The sequence below is a fragment of the Malaclemys terrapin genome, chromosome 4 (genome assembly GCF_027887155.1).
Source record: "Malaclemys terrapin pileata isolate rMalTer1 chromosome 4, rMalTer1.hap1, whole genome shotgun sequence".
Taxonomy (NCBI): Eukaryota; Metazoa; Chordata; order Testudines; family Emydidae; genus Malaclemys; species Malaclemys terrapin.
Window position 1 is genome coordinate 34,726,505 of NC_071508.1, and position 14,735 is coordinate 34,741,239.

Genomic DNA, 14,735 nt, shown 5'->3' on the forward strand with positions numbered 1-14,735 from the left:
GATCACTGCAGACTACGTGGCTCTGGGAAGAAGGATAAAGGAGTTTGAGGCGCAAGTGGTGTTCTCGTCCATCCTCCCTGTGCAAGGAAACGGCCGGGGTAGAGACCGTCGAATCGTGGAAGTCAACGAATGGCTATGCAGGTGGTGTCGGAGAGAAGGCTTTGGATTCTTCGACCATGGGATGATGTTCGAAGAAGAAGGAGTGCTAGGCAGAGACGGGCTCCACCTAACGAAGAGAGGGAAGAGCATCTTCGCCAGCAGGCTGGCTAACCTAGTGAGGAGGGCTTTAAACTAGGTTCACCGGGGGAAGGAGACCAAAGCCCTGAGGTAAGTGGGGAAATGGGATCCTGGGAGGAAGCACAAGCAGGAGAGCGCAAGAGGGGAGGACTCCTGTCTCATGCTGAGAAAGAGGGACCATCATTGAGTTATCTTAAGTGCCTATACACAAATGCAAGAAGCCTGGGAAACAAGCAGGGAGAACTGGAAGTCCTGGCACAGTCAGGGAACTATGATGTGATTGGAATAACAGAGACTTGGTGGGATAACTCACATGACTGGAGTACTGTCATGGATGGATATAAACTGTTCAAGAAGGACAGGCAGGGCAGAAAAGGTGGGGGAGTTGCGTTGTATGTAAGAGAGGAGTATGACTGCTCAGAGCTCCGGTATGATACTGCAGAAAAACCTGAGAGTCTCTGGATAAAGTTGAGAAGTGGGAGCAACAAGGGTGATGTCGTGGTTGGAGTCTGCTATAGACCACCAGACCAGGGGGATGAGGTGGACGAGGCTTTCTTCTGGCAACTAGCAGAAGTTGCTAGATCGCAGGCCCTGGTTCTCATGGGAGACTTTAATCACCCTGATATCTGCTGGGAGAGCAATACAGCGGTGCACAGGCAATCCAGGAAATTTTTGGATAGCGTAGGGGACAATTTCCTGGTGCAAGTGCTGGAGGAACCAACTAGGGGCAAAGCTTTTCTTGACCTGCTGCTCACAAACAGGGAAGAACTAGTAGGGGAAGCAAAAGTGGATGGGAACCTGGGAGGCAGTGACCATGAGATGGTCGAGTTCAGGATCCTGACACAAAGAAGAAAGGAGAGCAACAGAATACGGACCCTGGACTTCAGAAAAGCAGACTTTGACTCCCTCAGGGAACAGATGGGCAGGATCCCCTGGGAGAATAACATGAAGGGCAAAGGGGTCCAGGAGAGCTGGCTGTATTTTAAAGAATCCTTATTGAGGTTGCAGGAACAAACCATCCCGATGTGTAGAAAGAATAGTAAATATGGCAGGCGACCAGCTTGGCTAAACAGTGAAATCCTTGCTGATCTTAAACGCAAAAAAGAGGCTTATAAGAAGTGGAAGATTGGACAAATGACCAGGGAGGAGTATAAAAATATTGCTCAGGCGTGCAGGAGTGAAATCAGGAAGGCCAAATCACACTTGGAGTTGCAGCTAGCAAGAGATGTTAAGAGTAACAAGAAGGGTTTCTTCAGGTATGTTAGCAACAAGAAGAAAATCAAGGAAAGTGTGGGCCCCTTACTGAATGAGGGAGGCAACCTAGTGACCGAGGATGTGGAAAAAGCTAATGTACTCAATGATTTTTTTGCCTCTGTCTTCACGCACAAGGTCAGCTCCCAGATTGCTGCACTGGGCAGTACAGCATGGGGAGAAGGTGACCAACCCTCTGTGGAGACAGAAGTGGTTCGGGACTATTTAGAAAAACTGGACGTGCCCAAGTCCATGGGGCCGGATGCGCTGCATCCGAGGGTGCTAAAGGAGTTGGCGGGTGAGATTGCAGAGCCATTAGCCATTATTTTTGAAAACTCATGGCGATCGGGGGAGGTCCCAGATGACTGGAAAAAGGCTAATGTAGTGCCCATCTTTAAAAAAGGGAAGAAGGAGGATCCGGGGAACTACAGGCCAGTCAGCCTCACCTCAGTCCCTGGAAAAATCATGGAGCAGGTCCTCAAGGAATCAATTATGAAACATTTAGAGGAGAGGAAAGTGATCAGGAACAGTCAGCATGGATTCACGAAGGGGAAGTCGTGCCTGACTAACCTAATTGCCTTCTATGATGAGATAACTGGCTCTGTGGATGAGGGGAAAGCAGTGGATGTGTTATTTCTTGACTTTAGCAAAGCTTTTGATACTGTCTCCCACAGTATTCTTGCCACCAAGTTAAAGAAGTATGGGCTGGATGAATGGACTGTAAGGTGGATAGAAAGCTGGCTAGATCGTCGGGCTCAACGGGTAGTGATCAATGGCTCCATGTCTAGTTGGCAGCCGGTTTCAAGTGGAGTGCCCCAAGGGTCGGTCCTGGGGCCGGTTTTGTTTAATATCTTTATTAATGATCTGGAGGATGGTGTGGACTGCACTCTCAGCAAGTTTGCAGATGACACTAAACTAGGAGGCGTGGTAGATACACTAGAGGGTAGGGATCGGATACAGAGGGACCTAGACAAATTAGAGGATTGGGCAGAAAAAAACCTGATGAGGTTCAACAAGGACAAGTGCAGAGTCCTGCACTTAGGACGGAAGAATCCCATGCACTGCTACAGACTAGGGACCGAATGGCTAGATAGCAGTTCTGCTGAAAAGGACCTAGGGGTCACAGTGGACGAGAAGCTGGATATGAGTCAACAGTGTGCTCTTGTTGCCAAGAAGGCTAACGGCATTTTGGGCTGTATAAGTAGGGGCATTGCCAGCAGATCGAGGAACGTGATCGTTCCCCTTTATTCGACATTGGTGAGGCCTCATCTGGAATACTGTGTCCAGTTTTGGGCCCCACACTACAAGAAGGATGTGGAAAAATTGGAAAGAGTCCAGCGGAGGGCAACAAAAATGATTAGGGGTCTGGAGCACATGACTTATGAGGAGAGGCTGAGAGAACTGGGATTGTTTAGTCTCCAGAAGAGAAGAATGAGGGGGGATTTGATAGCAGCCTTCAACTACCTGAAGGGGGGTTCCAAAGAGGATGGAGCTCGGCTGTTCTCAGTGGTGGCAGATGACAGAAGAAGGAGCAATGGTCTCAAGTTGCAGTGGGGGAGGTCCAGGTTGGATATCAGGAAAAACTATTTCACTAGGAGGGTGGTGAAACACTGGAATGCGTTACCTAGGGAGGTGGTGGAGTCTCCTTCCTTGGAGGTTTTTAAGGCCCGGCTTGACAAAGCCCTGGCTGGGATGATTTAGCTGGGAATTGGTCCTGCTTTGAGCAGGGGGTTGGACTAGATGACCTCTTGAGGTCCCTTCCAACTCTGATATTCTATGATTCTATGATTCTATGATTGGTCTGACCCAGTATGGCTGTTCTTATGTTCTTAGCTCTTTTCAGGGCAGCTTGGGCTGGGGTGGAGGACAAGGGAGCTGTAAATCCCTGTATTCCCCTGCACACCTGCACTGTTAAGGGCCAGGCCAGTCCCAGACATAATTTAGACCTCCCTTAGGCTGCTCTACATTATGGCTGGCTGCAATAGCCTCAATGAGGCATTCCACAGTGTGACCAGAAGCAATCCTGTATTCACAAACTACCCACTTTGTAATAATCTTTATACAAAATATGCCTTGTGAGGTATCATTTGAAAACTGCTGGTCAATAATATCATGGTGAAATATATGTAGCGGTTATTTATGTAAAGTTATGAAATCCCCCTTATGATGTTATTAGCATATGTTCAAAATCACACAGTTCTGCCTGGGAAAAAGTTGTTAAACAGGTCTGTCCTAAACAAAGGAATGTGTGTGTATCTCAGTTTACATATATGTAGTACACAGAGTCCTCGTGACACCAAAGTGGGCGGGGGGAGGGGGCAAAGGCAAGAGACCAGGCAAATCTGCATTTCAGCAGATAGAAAAGAGGTGAGAAGAAAGAGCATGGAGCCACCTTCACCACCAGAGCCTTCTTCACTGTTTGAATAAACTTTGCTTTGAGGGATAATCATCAAAAGAATCCACTTCAAAGGGTGACTGGACTATAAAAGTGATGGGCAAAAACACCCCAAGGCATCTTTCTTTCCATCCCCCTCTCTTTCACAACAAGGGAACCAGGCCTTTGACTTTGGGGGAGAGGGGAGAATCCCGACCTGAGAATTTGATTAGTCATGTTGCTGGGAACACGTGGTAAGGACATAAGCTAGATTTGGTTCAAAGTAAAGTTTTAGCTATTTGAAAGTGTTTTATCTGTATTTGTCTTGTAATCATTGCTGACTTTAATACCTTATACTTGTACTCACTTAAAATCCTATCGTCTATTGTTAATAAACTTGTTTTATCTTTTAATCTAAACCAATCCAGTGTTGTCTTTAAACCAAACTGTTTGGTAACTCTGGTTAAAGTAGCAAACTGTTGAATATTGACCCACTTACATGGGCAAGGGACCTCTGTTCTCCAAACTACCCAGGAGAGGGCTGGACAGTGCAGAACACAGTTTTGGGAAAGTCCAGGACTGGGAGTGTGTTATTGTCACCCTGCAAGTAGTAACCAAGGCTGGTGGGAGCCAGAGTGTGGCTGGAGTGTTGCTGACAGGCTGCTGGACCAGAACTGCTGCTATAAGAGACACTTAAGTGTGAGCTGCACAATGACAGGCTATTTGTGAGCCGCCCAGGTTGGGAGCTACAACACTGCCCTCTCTGCATTATCCATATTAAAAGGGACCCCACCCAGTCATGATATGATTGCTCTCTTTAAATATATCAGAGGGATAAATACCAGGGAGGGAGAGGAATTATTTCAGCTCAGTACTAATGTGGACACGAGAACGAATGGATATAAACTGGCCGTCGGGAAGTTTAGGCTTGAAATTAGATGAAGATTTCTAACCATCAGAGGGGTGAAATTTTGGAACAGCCTTCCGAGGGAAACGGTGGGGGCGAAAGATCTCTCTGGCTTTAAGATTAAGCTAGATAAGTTTATGGAGGGAATGGTTTGATGGGATAACGTGATTTTAGTCAATTGGTCAACAACGTGGCATCGCTGGTAAATAGTATCAATGGTCAATGAGGGTCTGGCTGGAGAATCTTGCCTGCATGCTCGGGGTTCTACTGATCGCCATATTTGGGGTCGGGAAGGAATTTTCCTCCAGGGTAGATTGGCAGAGGCCCTGGAGGTTTTTCGCCTTCCTCCGCAGCACGGGGCGGGGGTCGCTAGCTGGGGGATACTCTGCGACTTGAAGTCTTTAAATCACAGGATTTGGGGACTTCAACAGCTGAGTTAAGGGAAAGGGGGTGGGTCAGCTTTTGTGGCCTGCATCATGCGGGAGGTCAGACTAGATGATCATAATGGTCCCTTCTGACCTTAAAGTCTATGAGTCTATGAGTCAGTCTTGCCCACCCAAGAGCCAATTGCCTACTGCACTCCTCTCAGTTTCACCTCTCCCAGGGCCCTGAAAACCCACTGGCCCTGCCAAACTTTTCCCTGTTCCATCCCTATTAGAACTCCCTTTGCCATTTACCTCTCTCCCCCGGTAGTCTGGTAGTTAACTCCAAAAGGGATGATGCAACTGGATAAACACGGATTCTGACTCAGGTTCTGGGAACAGAACATTCTTGGTAGCATGATCCCAGCTGTCAAGTGCCATGCCAGAACAAATTAGATTAAGAAAAAGCCTGACTGCCCATGCTTTGTCAATAAAGCCTTCCACCGGGATGAAAAACAGAACAGCAATGAATTCTACAACCTTAAGTTTTGGCTGTCCCGCACTACCTGTAAAAACAGAGACGAACAAATTATTAAGCAATAAATCTGTAAGCACCTAGAGGACAATAGGGTTATAAATAATAACTAACATGAATTTGTCAAAACAAATCATGACAAACCAGCCTAATTTCCTTTCTTTGACAGGGTTACTGGCCTAGCAGATCGGGGGAAGGTGTTGACATGTTGTAGCTTGATTCTAGGAAGGTTTTTGACACAGTCCCATAAGCAAACTAGGGAAATGAGGCCTAGAGGGAGTTACCAAAAGATGGGTGTCCTACTGGTTGAAAGACTGTATTCCAGAGTAGTTATCAATGGTTTGCTGTAAAAGTTGGGGGATACCTGTATTGGGGTCCCCCAGGGGTCTGTCCTGGGTCTGGGTACGATTCAGTATTTTCTTTGGTGACCTGGATCATGGAGTCAGGGCCGGCTCCAGGCACCAGCTTAACAAGCGGCACCTGCGGCAATTTGGGGGCAAAGGACCTGCCACTAAACTGCTGCCGCCGATCGTGGCTTTTTTTTTTTTTCCAATTGCCGCCACTGGGGCGGCAGAAATGCTGGAGTCGGCCCTGCATGGAGTGGAGTCTGCTTATAAAATGTGCAGAGGACACCAAGCTGGGAAGGGTTGCTAGCACTGTGGAGGATAGGATTAGAATTCAAAATGACTTTGACCAGCATCCCCACAAGAGAACCACCTGACTTCTTCGATTCCCCTCCCACACACACTTCTGGCAGTCTATTGGCTTGCACCCTCTCAGGAGCTCTTTGGATGCTGAATACACCAGGTGCTGCCCACGACATGCCCCTTCCCTTACATGTGCTCTGCTCCCTCAAGGCCACTAGTCTCACCATCAATTAGTTATCCTTGGGGGAGCAGGTCCCACGTCCCCAGTCCACTTGGCACTTTAACAGGAAGAGGTTTTTAATTATTATTTTTAAATGGCTCCCACCTCTTGTCACAGGGGAGATGGTTTATTTGTATTCCTTTTGTTTTTAAACTTCATTGGTCCTTCCCTCATCTCTACAGCTACCCATTGTCTCACTGACTGTTAGAATGGCAAACAGGGCTCTCCATAACAAAGAGAAGAAATCAATATCCCAGATTACCCCCCAGTCCTAATGCAAGGAAGGGTTACAGAAGGAAAGTGTTATTAGAGCACTGTGAAATACTATTATCAGGGCTTGTCTATACCACACATGCATTGCTGAGCCCCCTGGTAGAAACGTGGCTTAAACCAGCAGGAGTTTTTCTGCAGGCATAGCTAAACCACCTCCCTGGAAGACATTAGCTTTGCCAAGTTGCACCCACACTGGGGGTAATGACAGGATAGCTACATTGGCAAAAAGTGTGGACCCCCCCCCCTTCTAACTGACATAGCTATGCCAGCAAAACTTTGTAGTGTAGACAGTGGGTATATGTACTCTAGAAATGCTGTAGCAGAGACATTTAGGCTGGGTCTACATTAGTAAGCTTACAGCGGCACAGCTGTACCACTGTAAGATTGCTTGTGTAGCCACTCTATGCTGAGCAGAGAGAGCTCTCCCGTTGACATAATAAAACCACCTCAATGAGTGGCAGTACCTATGCTGGTGGGAGAGGCTCTCCCGCCGACATAGTGCTGTGCACACCGGTGAAACTTATATCACTCAGGAGGGGTGCTTTTCTTCACACCCCTGAGTGACATAAGCTTTGCCAGCATAAGTGGTAGTGTAGACATGGCCTTACACAGCAACAGAAGGAGTTCTTCCATCGCTGTAGTAAATCCACCCTCAGTTCCTTCTCTGCCATGAAGTTCTATAGCAGAGAACTCCAGAGCAGAGGGGAAGGAGGGAGGGTAGTGGAGCACCCATAAGGACACACATTTCGAAGACCCGCAGATACTGCACAGGGTGAGTAACCTCTTCTTCTTCGAGTAGTGCCACTATGGATGCTCCACTCTGGGTGATCACCAAGCAGTTCTCACTAAGGAGGAGGGAGCTTTGGAGTTGAGTCCAAAACTGAAGATAACACAGCAGAGCCAAACATAGCATGGGAAGCTGAGATCTTGGTTACTGCACAATGTTCAGAAAAAGGTACGTTTAGAGGTCCAAATCCCGGATCTATACATTTCAGTAACAGGAACATTTTTCAGAAAGGCTATTCAAGTAGAAAGATCTCGTTGAGTGCGTTTGTACACCTGAAGGAAGTTGGAGATCCCAAGATTGATAGTGACAATTAATGCAGCCCTATATCTGCCTAGCATCTCTGCTTGGAGGCGGCCGACCCTTTAGATCTGTCTGCAATAGAGAAACAATCTGAAAGACTTTCTAAAAGATTTAGTCTTCTCAAGTTAAAAAGCCAAAGCCCTCCTATCACCATGCCTCAGTGAGTCACAGCTGAGGATGCCAAATTCAGGATAAACTGCTGAGAAATAGGGCAAGCTCACCCCAAACTGGTGGTTATTCTCTCGTTAGATTATAGGAAGCCAGTAACAAAAGTAAATTTCTGTCTCACTACATTGGTTAACAAGAAGTCAAAAAATGTAGTCTCTGGGCGTTCCAGCCCTTCTTTCACCGCCCAGACACTGGACTCGATGATGAGTGGTTACTGAAAACCAATTTAATCAAACAAACGGTCCTTCTGATCTCAAGAGATCAGCCATGTAGTCAGAACACAGAGACTGGGGGGGGAAGGATTTGCCTGGCTTCTTGAGAGAAAAGATGAGGGATGGTCTGGAAGGTGATCAGAGAGCAAACAGCCAGCTGGATGAGGTAAGGGAATGTTTGTCTGTCTTGGCCACATCAGGACTACTAGGATAGCCCTGGCCTTTTCTTTCCTTATCTTGATCAGAACCAGGAGTGGCAGAAGTGCCCTGAAAGTGGGGGTGGGGGGCCACAGGTGCCCAAACTGTGGCCATACCCCATTGTGCTGCCCAGCCATAGGGTGCCCAACTTTGCTTGGATGTATTCCTGAAGGTTTCATCACATGACAATCTTTAATTAAAGATTAATCTTTAATTCCTGGAGACTCATAGGCAATCCTGGAGGGTTGGCAACCCTACTCCCCCAAGGTCCCGCTCCTGCACCGCCCCTTCTCCCCAACACCCGCCCTCGTGCCGCCCATCCCCCTCTGAGCCTCCACTCCCACACCGCTTCTTCCCCTGAAGCCCCACTCCTGTGTCATCTCTTCCCCTCAAGATCCCACCCCCCATTCGCTCCTCTCTGCCACCTCCCCATCGTCGCTCACCCTTATGGCCAGTAAAAAGGCGGGGCATGGTTTCCTGGCCCCCCTATTCTGGTGCCCCAGATCAGAACTTTGGATATTAAATGCTTTAAATCTTTTAGGAAACTTGCAATCATATAAACCATTGTTTTTGTTATAGATCTAGTGTGGGAGCCGTTCTCTGCCACTTGCAAAGCTTACGTTTCCATTGAGATGAATAGTCCTTCTATTTGGCTTTAATCTTATTGATTTATATAACATTATATAAACAGCGGTTCACCCTTCCGGGAATACTGTTCCATTCTGGCACCCTATCTCAAAAAAGATATAACAGAAATAGGAGTTCAGAAACAGGGGATAAGAATATTTGGAAGAGTGGAGAGATTTCCATATGAGGGGACATGAAAAGATTGGATCCATTTAGTTGAGAGAGGAGTAAGAGGAAACATAATAGAGATATGCAAAATAATGTATAGCATACGGACAGTAAAGGGGGTGCTCCTGTTTATCCTTTTCAATAATACAAGAACAAGAGGACTGTCCCAGCTTGCCTGAGCCAGGGGTGTCTTGCAAAGTGAGCTCACCTAGTTTTCAACCGTCCAGCCAACGTCTAACTCGCAGAAAATAAATCTAAAAGGGGTCTCCATGACCTAAAACAAAGTGTGGTCAGTAATAGCCCCTGACTTGACCTGACTTCTTGGATTGTGCTAGAGGGAAGATCCATCCTCCCTCCCCTGGCTTCTATATCTGTAATCACCTCAGAGAACAAGCACTGGTGAATATTTTCTTTTCTATTTTGTGCTGTTTCTGATTTATCCAGGCTGGTTCTGATCTAATTAATACTAATGCAAGAAATAGCAGGGACTATTCAGAAACAGTCACAGAGGGATGGGGCTGGATAGAGATTGACTAGAAGGCTGTTCTAACCATAAGGGGCAGAGTTAAGAAAGGCACAAAATTAGGAGTAAGGGAATGTTAGGTGTAGGCATGAGCACTGGGGGCTGAGGGAGACTCGTTGCCTACAACCCCTAAATTTTTACTCTCTTGTTGATTGAATCTCTTCATATGGTTTTACATCTCATGAATTCTCAAATTGGACTCCCTAAGTATTCTTAGGTGGTTGAACCTAGGACCCCAATCTTCCCTTCCATCCTTTGCCAGGAGAGTAGCTGCAGGAGGTCGGAGCAATGACTTACCAGCAGGAGGAGAGACCATTTTCTCAAACTTGCTACCCCTGCAATTGCCTTATTACTGACATTTACATGGGACTCACTATCTAGTTAATCTCCTTTTTTGCATTATGCAGCTGGTGATGCAATGTCTTGTGGATCAGGAAGAGAAGAAACTAAAGAGGGGGTGGGAAGATTAAGCTGGGGACATGGCAGGAAGTTACAGTTGGTCAAAATGGAAAATAAAAGGGGTGGGCTCAAAATAAGTAGGGGAAGGGATCAAATAGAAAAGGTTTCAAACTAAAAATGGAGCAAATAGGTTAAAAAAAAATCCCTTTCCCCTGTCCCTAGTCGTCTATCTTTCTCTATGTAGCCCTTCTGCTAGGTGCAGTTGGCAGCAAGAAGGGCTTGGTTCAGTATCTAGGGGTTCCTCTTAGCAATACAATACAGAACTGGCTCAAGCCCCCACTCTGTAATCTGGGAAAACTGACCACCACCTCTGGGCACCTCTAAGAAGGAATACTTCCCCTCTCGCAAGCACCGAGTCCCCATATAGCAAAGAAAACTTTGAATAAAAAAGAGAAAATAACCTGACTTTAATTTGGGAGAACACCACAGCCATGATTCAAAAGCATATGACCATGTGTAAAACACCTACCACAGAGTATGTTGGGCAGTGTCCTTTGCCTCAGTTTCTCACCTTGTGGTGTGAAAATCTGACAAACAAATGTTCCTTTACCATGCCACTCCCTGCTCCTCCACCGCACCCCACTCACACTTGCTGTCCTTGGCCAGCAAAGACCCAGAATTCAGAAGTGCATTCATGTGTGTTCACCTCCCATTGAGGAGGTGAAGGAGGGGGAAAGGGGAGCAAGGCATCAAGCAATGCCTCAGATGCCGCTGCCATGCCATTTACTCTGCGTTGCTGCCCGCTCCCGTGCAATCGTTCACTCCGCTGCTGGCCACTGTGCTGTCGTTCACTCCGCTGCCATTGGCTGCTTGTGCCGTCACTTTTTCTGCTGCCACCAGCCTCTCTACTGCAACCTCTGCAATGTCTTGAGGTCCCACCACTTAATATAGCTCTCAGGGATTTCAGTAATTATTGGGGGAATCTCACTGTTTGTGCAGGCTGAGTAGGCTCTTTCACTGAAAATGCTGTCCCAAAGCAGATCCAAGGGTTAATACTTAGACCTCGTTATCAGCAATTTCAGTTCTAGGGCTCACTGAACAGGGCAGGACTGTGGAGCCCTTATTTCACTGAGGGACAAATTCAGACTACACTTCCCCATCTGTATAAATTCTCTGTTTCACCCTAATCGTGCTTTCAGCCCTGAGGCTTTGGAGGCTATTTTTTGTAGTTTTTGTTGCACAATGGTTTTATGGCTAAAGTACAGATTTATTTCATTGCTAAACTTATTCACCATGAGGCTGGTTACACAACTGTAACCTCTCACTGCCCAGTGAAGTTGAGCTTTTGCCAACAACTCCACCCACTCGTACTGCACCAGCCATGCAGGTTTTCATTATTGGTGGCTGGGTAACAGTTTCTGTTTGGCATTTATTTCATTGCCTCGAGTTTGAAGTTGTGTCAGAAGTGAAAGAATTAAGTTTAAAGTACCATGCATATGTTAATTTGGAATTTAGCCATTTAGGTGAGCAGTCAAGGCTTGAATGGTGGCTTGGTCTGAATTAAGAACAGGAACAAAAACTTCTAGTGGTCCATCATTGTTTTCCATGGAGAGGTGTTTTAATAAAGGATCACTGATGCAGAACTGTGCAAAACAACCCTTGTTATGTACTTTAAAGTCACTGGAAGCTGTTAAAATTTCAGCGTGGAAGGCATGGCTAGCTAGTTTGCTATTATTTATTTGTAGTTTCAATGCCTGCAACTGGTGTGATCCAAGAACTACTCGGCTGGGACTAGTAATGCCATGAAAGGAAATGCAAGTCATTGCCTTTAGTGAGTGTGTGTGTGAATGTGAGTCAGTGAGAGAGAGTGGGGGAATCTGAATGAATGAACCAGAATGGTTTTTCATATTGTTGGCCAGCAGACACTTCATGTATATGAAAGTAAATCTGAAACAAACAAGCCTGGCCCTGTGGCAAAGGAATGTTTTAAAGACACCGTCCCTTTAAATGTAATTATTTTCTGTCTCTGGGAAGGGAAAATTGTTAAAAGACTGATTGTACAATTATGCAGCCCAAAGAGGGCTGACAAAACTTGGCAGCTGTGGTAGGTGTGTGGGTACTCAAAAACATCTGGGGAAGCTAATTTTGTGGGGCTGTCTGGACATAAACTAGGAGGCTGGGTAGGTGGAAGTGGCAGGGGGAAGCTGGAGGTCAGCTACAAGAAGTTGGATTTGTGAGGTTGACAAGGGGCAGCTTGGTGGAGGAGGCTTGGAAAAATTGAGGGTGTACTTAGATTTGCGGGGGAGAATTTGAGGGAGGGATGTGTGTGTGTGTAGCGGAACATTGGGTGACTGGAGAGGAAATTTTGAGGAAGTTGGAGAGGGTCTGGGGTGGCTGGGTCCCCTGGGCCTCCCCTCACTTGCTGCTGCTGCTTGCTTAGTTCTCCCCACTGCTCTACCCCTGCACAGATCCAGCAGAGGGAGCAGTGAGACAGATGCTGCAGGACTGCAGGCACCACAGTGGCCTCTAGTGACTGTGAGCTGAAATTGCGGACTATTCCATGTGAATGTGGGACATTGAGTTTGATCTATGCCAGAGGTGGGCAAACTACGGCCCATGGGACCCTCCTGCCTGGCCCCTGAGCTCCTGCCCCGGGAGGCTAACCCCTGGCCTCTCCCCTGCTGTTCCCCCTCCCCTGCAGTCTCCGCTCACTGCACCACGAGCACAATGCTCTGGGCGGCGGGGCTGCGAGCTCCTGGGGCAACGCAGCTGCAGAGCTGGGGCCTGACCCGGTGCTGTGCTGCACGGTGGTGTGGCTGGCTCCCACTGGGCGGCACTGCTGCCTGTCCTGGTGCTCTGGGCAGCACAACTGTAGTGCCGCCAGCCACCGGTGCTCCAGGCAGCGCGGTAAGGGGGCAGGAAGCAGGGGGGTTGGATAGAGGGCAGGGGAGTTTGGGGTGGTGGTCAAGGGCGGGGGTGTGGATAGGGGTCAGGGCGGTCAGAGGGTGGGGAACAGGGGGGTTGAATGGGGCAGGAGTCCCCAGGGGGCAGTCAGGAAGGAGCGAGGGGGTTGGATGGGGTGGCAGGGGTTCTGGGGGCAGTCAGGGAGAAGAGGTGGTTGGATGGGGCAGGGGTCCTGGGGGGGTAGTCAGGAGGCGAGATGCAGAAGGGATTGGATAAGGGGCAGGGCAGGGCCGGGCCACGCCTGGCTGTTTGGGGAGGCACAGCCTCCGCTCACCGGCCCTCCATACAATTTTGGAAACCCGATGTGGCCCTCAGGCCAAAAAGTTTGCCCGCCCCGGTCTATGCAAATGAAGAGGCTGGCTTGGAGTGGCACTGCTAGGCATAAGACAGACTAAGCAATTGTTTTAAGCCTCCACGCAGCTCAAGAGGGCCCCAATTTGTGGAGATAATGCAGTTAGAATTCTCAGGGGGGTGGGTAGGGACCACCCCTACCCCATTATTCCTGCTTAGGGCTCCCAATGGGCTAGTACCGGCTCTGGTGGCTTGCATGCATCAGTGGCATACAAGGTGCATGAAATTTAGCAGATCTGCTCTTCGGGTAGATTTCAGTTTCTGCTAGAGTTAATAGGGGTGCAATATAAAAGCCTGCTTGTAGTAGGCCAGAAATATTAACACTTGTTTTATGTTGTAGCTTAACAGATTAGGGTAGCTCTTTAAAGTAGGGGTAGATGATGGCTTATAATATTTTGCTATTTTTTTCGCATTATAGATTCTGAAATAAAAAGCTACAAGCCCATTTTCCTCACTTCATGGCATCCTTAACTAGTTCAGTTGTTTTCAGTATATAATTACCCAGCAATCATTATAGATTCAAACAGTATCAAACTTACGCACAGCAAAGAATGGTTATTTATTGCTACTAAAAATTACATACAGTAAGAATCAAAATTTTATGCTATATATTGTATGCTTGTCCTCCACAAACATGTCAATTTAGATCCATCCTATGTCTTCGTTGTGGGTGATAGTGGTGGTATATTTCCTTGTATATCACAATAAAATATTTTAAAAGTGTGTGTGTGTGTGGAGGGGTAGAATTCTCATTTTCTGCCTGAAGAAAAGGTTGCTCACTCTGTGCAGTAACTGAGGTTCTTTGAGATGTGTGTCCCTCTGGGTGCTCCACTTCAGGTGTTGATGTGTCCCAGTGCCCCTGATTGGCGTTTTTTGGTAGCAGTGCCTGGTTGGGGCGTGCATGCACAATAGCCATCTCGTGGTGCCATTGGCACTTCATCTAGCGCTCGCGTGTCCTGACCCCCTCAGTTCCTTCTCTACTGTAGAGTCCTTAAAGCGAACTCCGAAGTAGAGGGGAGGAGGGTGGGTAGTGGAGCACCCACAGGGACATGCATCTCAAAGAACCTCAAAAAGAAGAACAGGAGTACTTGTGGCACCTTAGAGACTAACAAATTTATTAGAGCATAAGCTTTCGTGGACTACAGCCCACTTAGAAGTGGGCTGTAGTCCACGAAAGCTTATGCTCTAATAAATTTGTTAGTCTCTAAGGTGCCACAAGTACTCCTGTTCTT

At 47.5% G+C, this 14,735-nt stretch overlaps 1 protein-coding gene across 9 annotated transcripts in view; it reads right to left on the bottom strand.

Moving 5' to 3' along the window:
• LOC128837441 (acyl-CoA (8-3)-desaturase-like) overlaps positions 1–14,735 on the bottom strand; it is an 86,453-nt gene that overhangs the window by 28,643 nt on the left and 43,075 nt on the right. For 6 of the 9 annotated variants that reach the window (XM_054028644.1, XM_054028635.1, XM_054028642.1 and 3 more), the window contains exon 13: positions 5,447–5,697. The exons of 2 other annotated variants lie outside the window; for them this stretch is intronic. The gene's annotated coding sequence lies outside the window, so the exon portion shown is untranslated. The remainder of the gene's footprint in view (positions 1–5,446; positions 5,698–14,735) is intronic. One more of the 9 variants, XM_054028637.1, reaches the window with a different exon arrangement.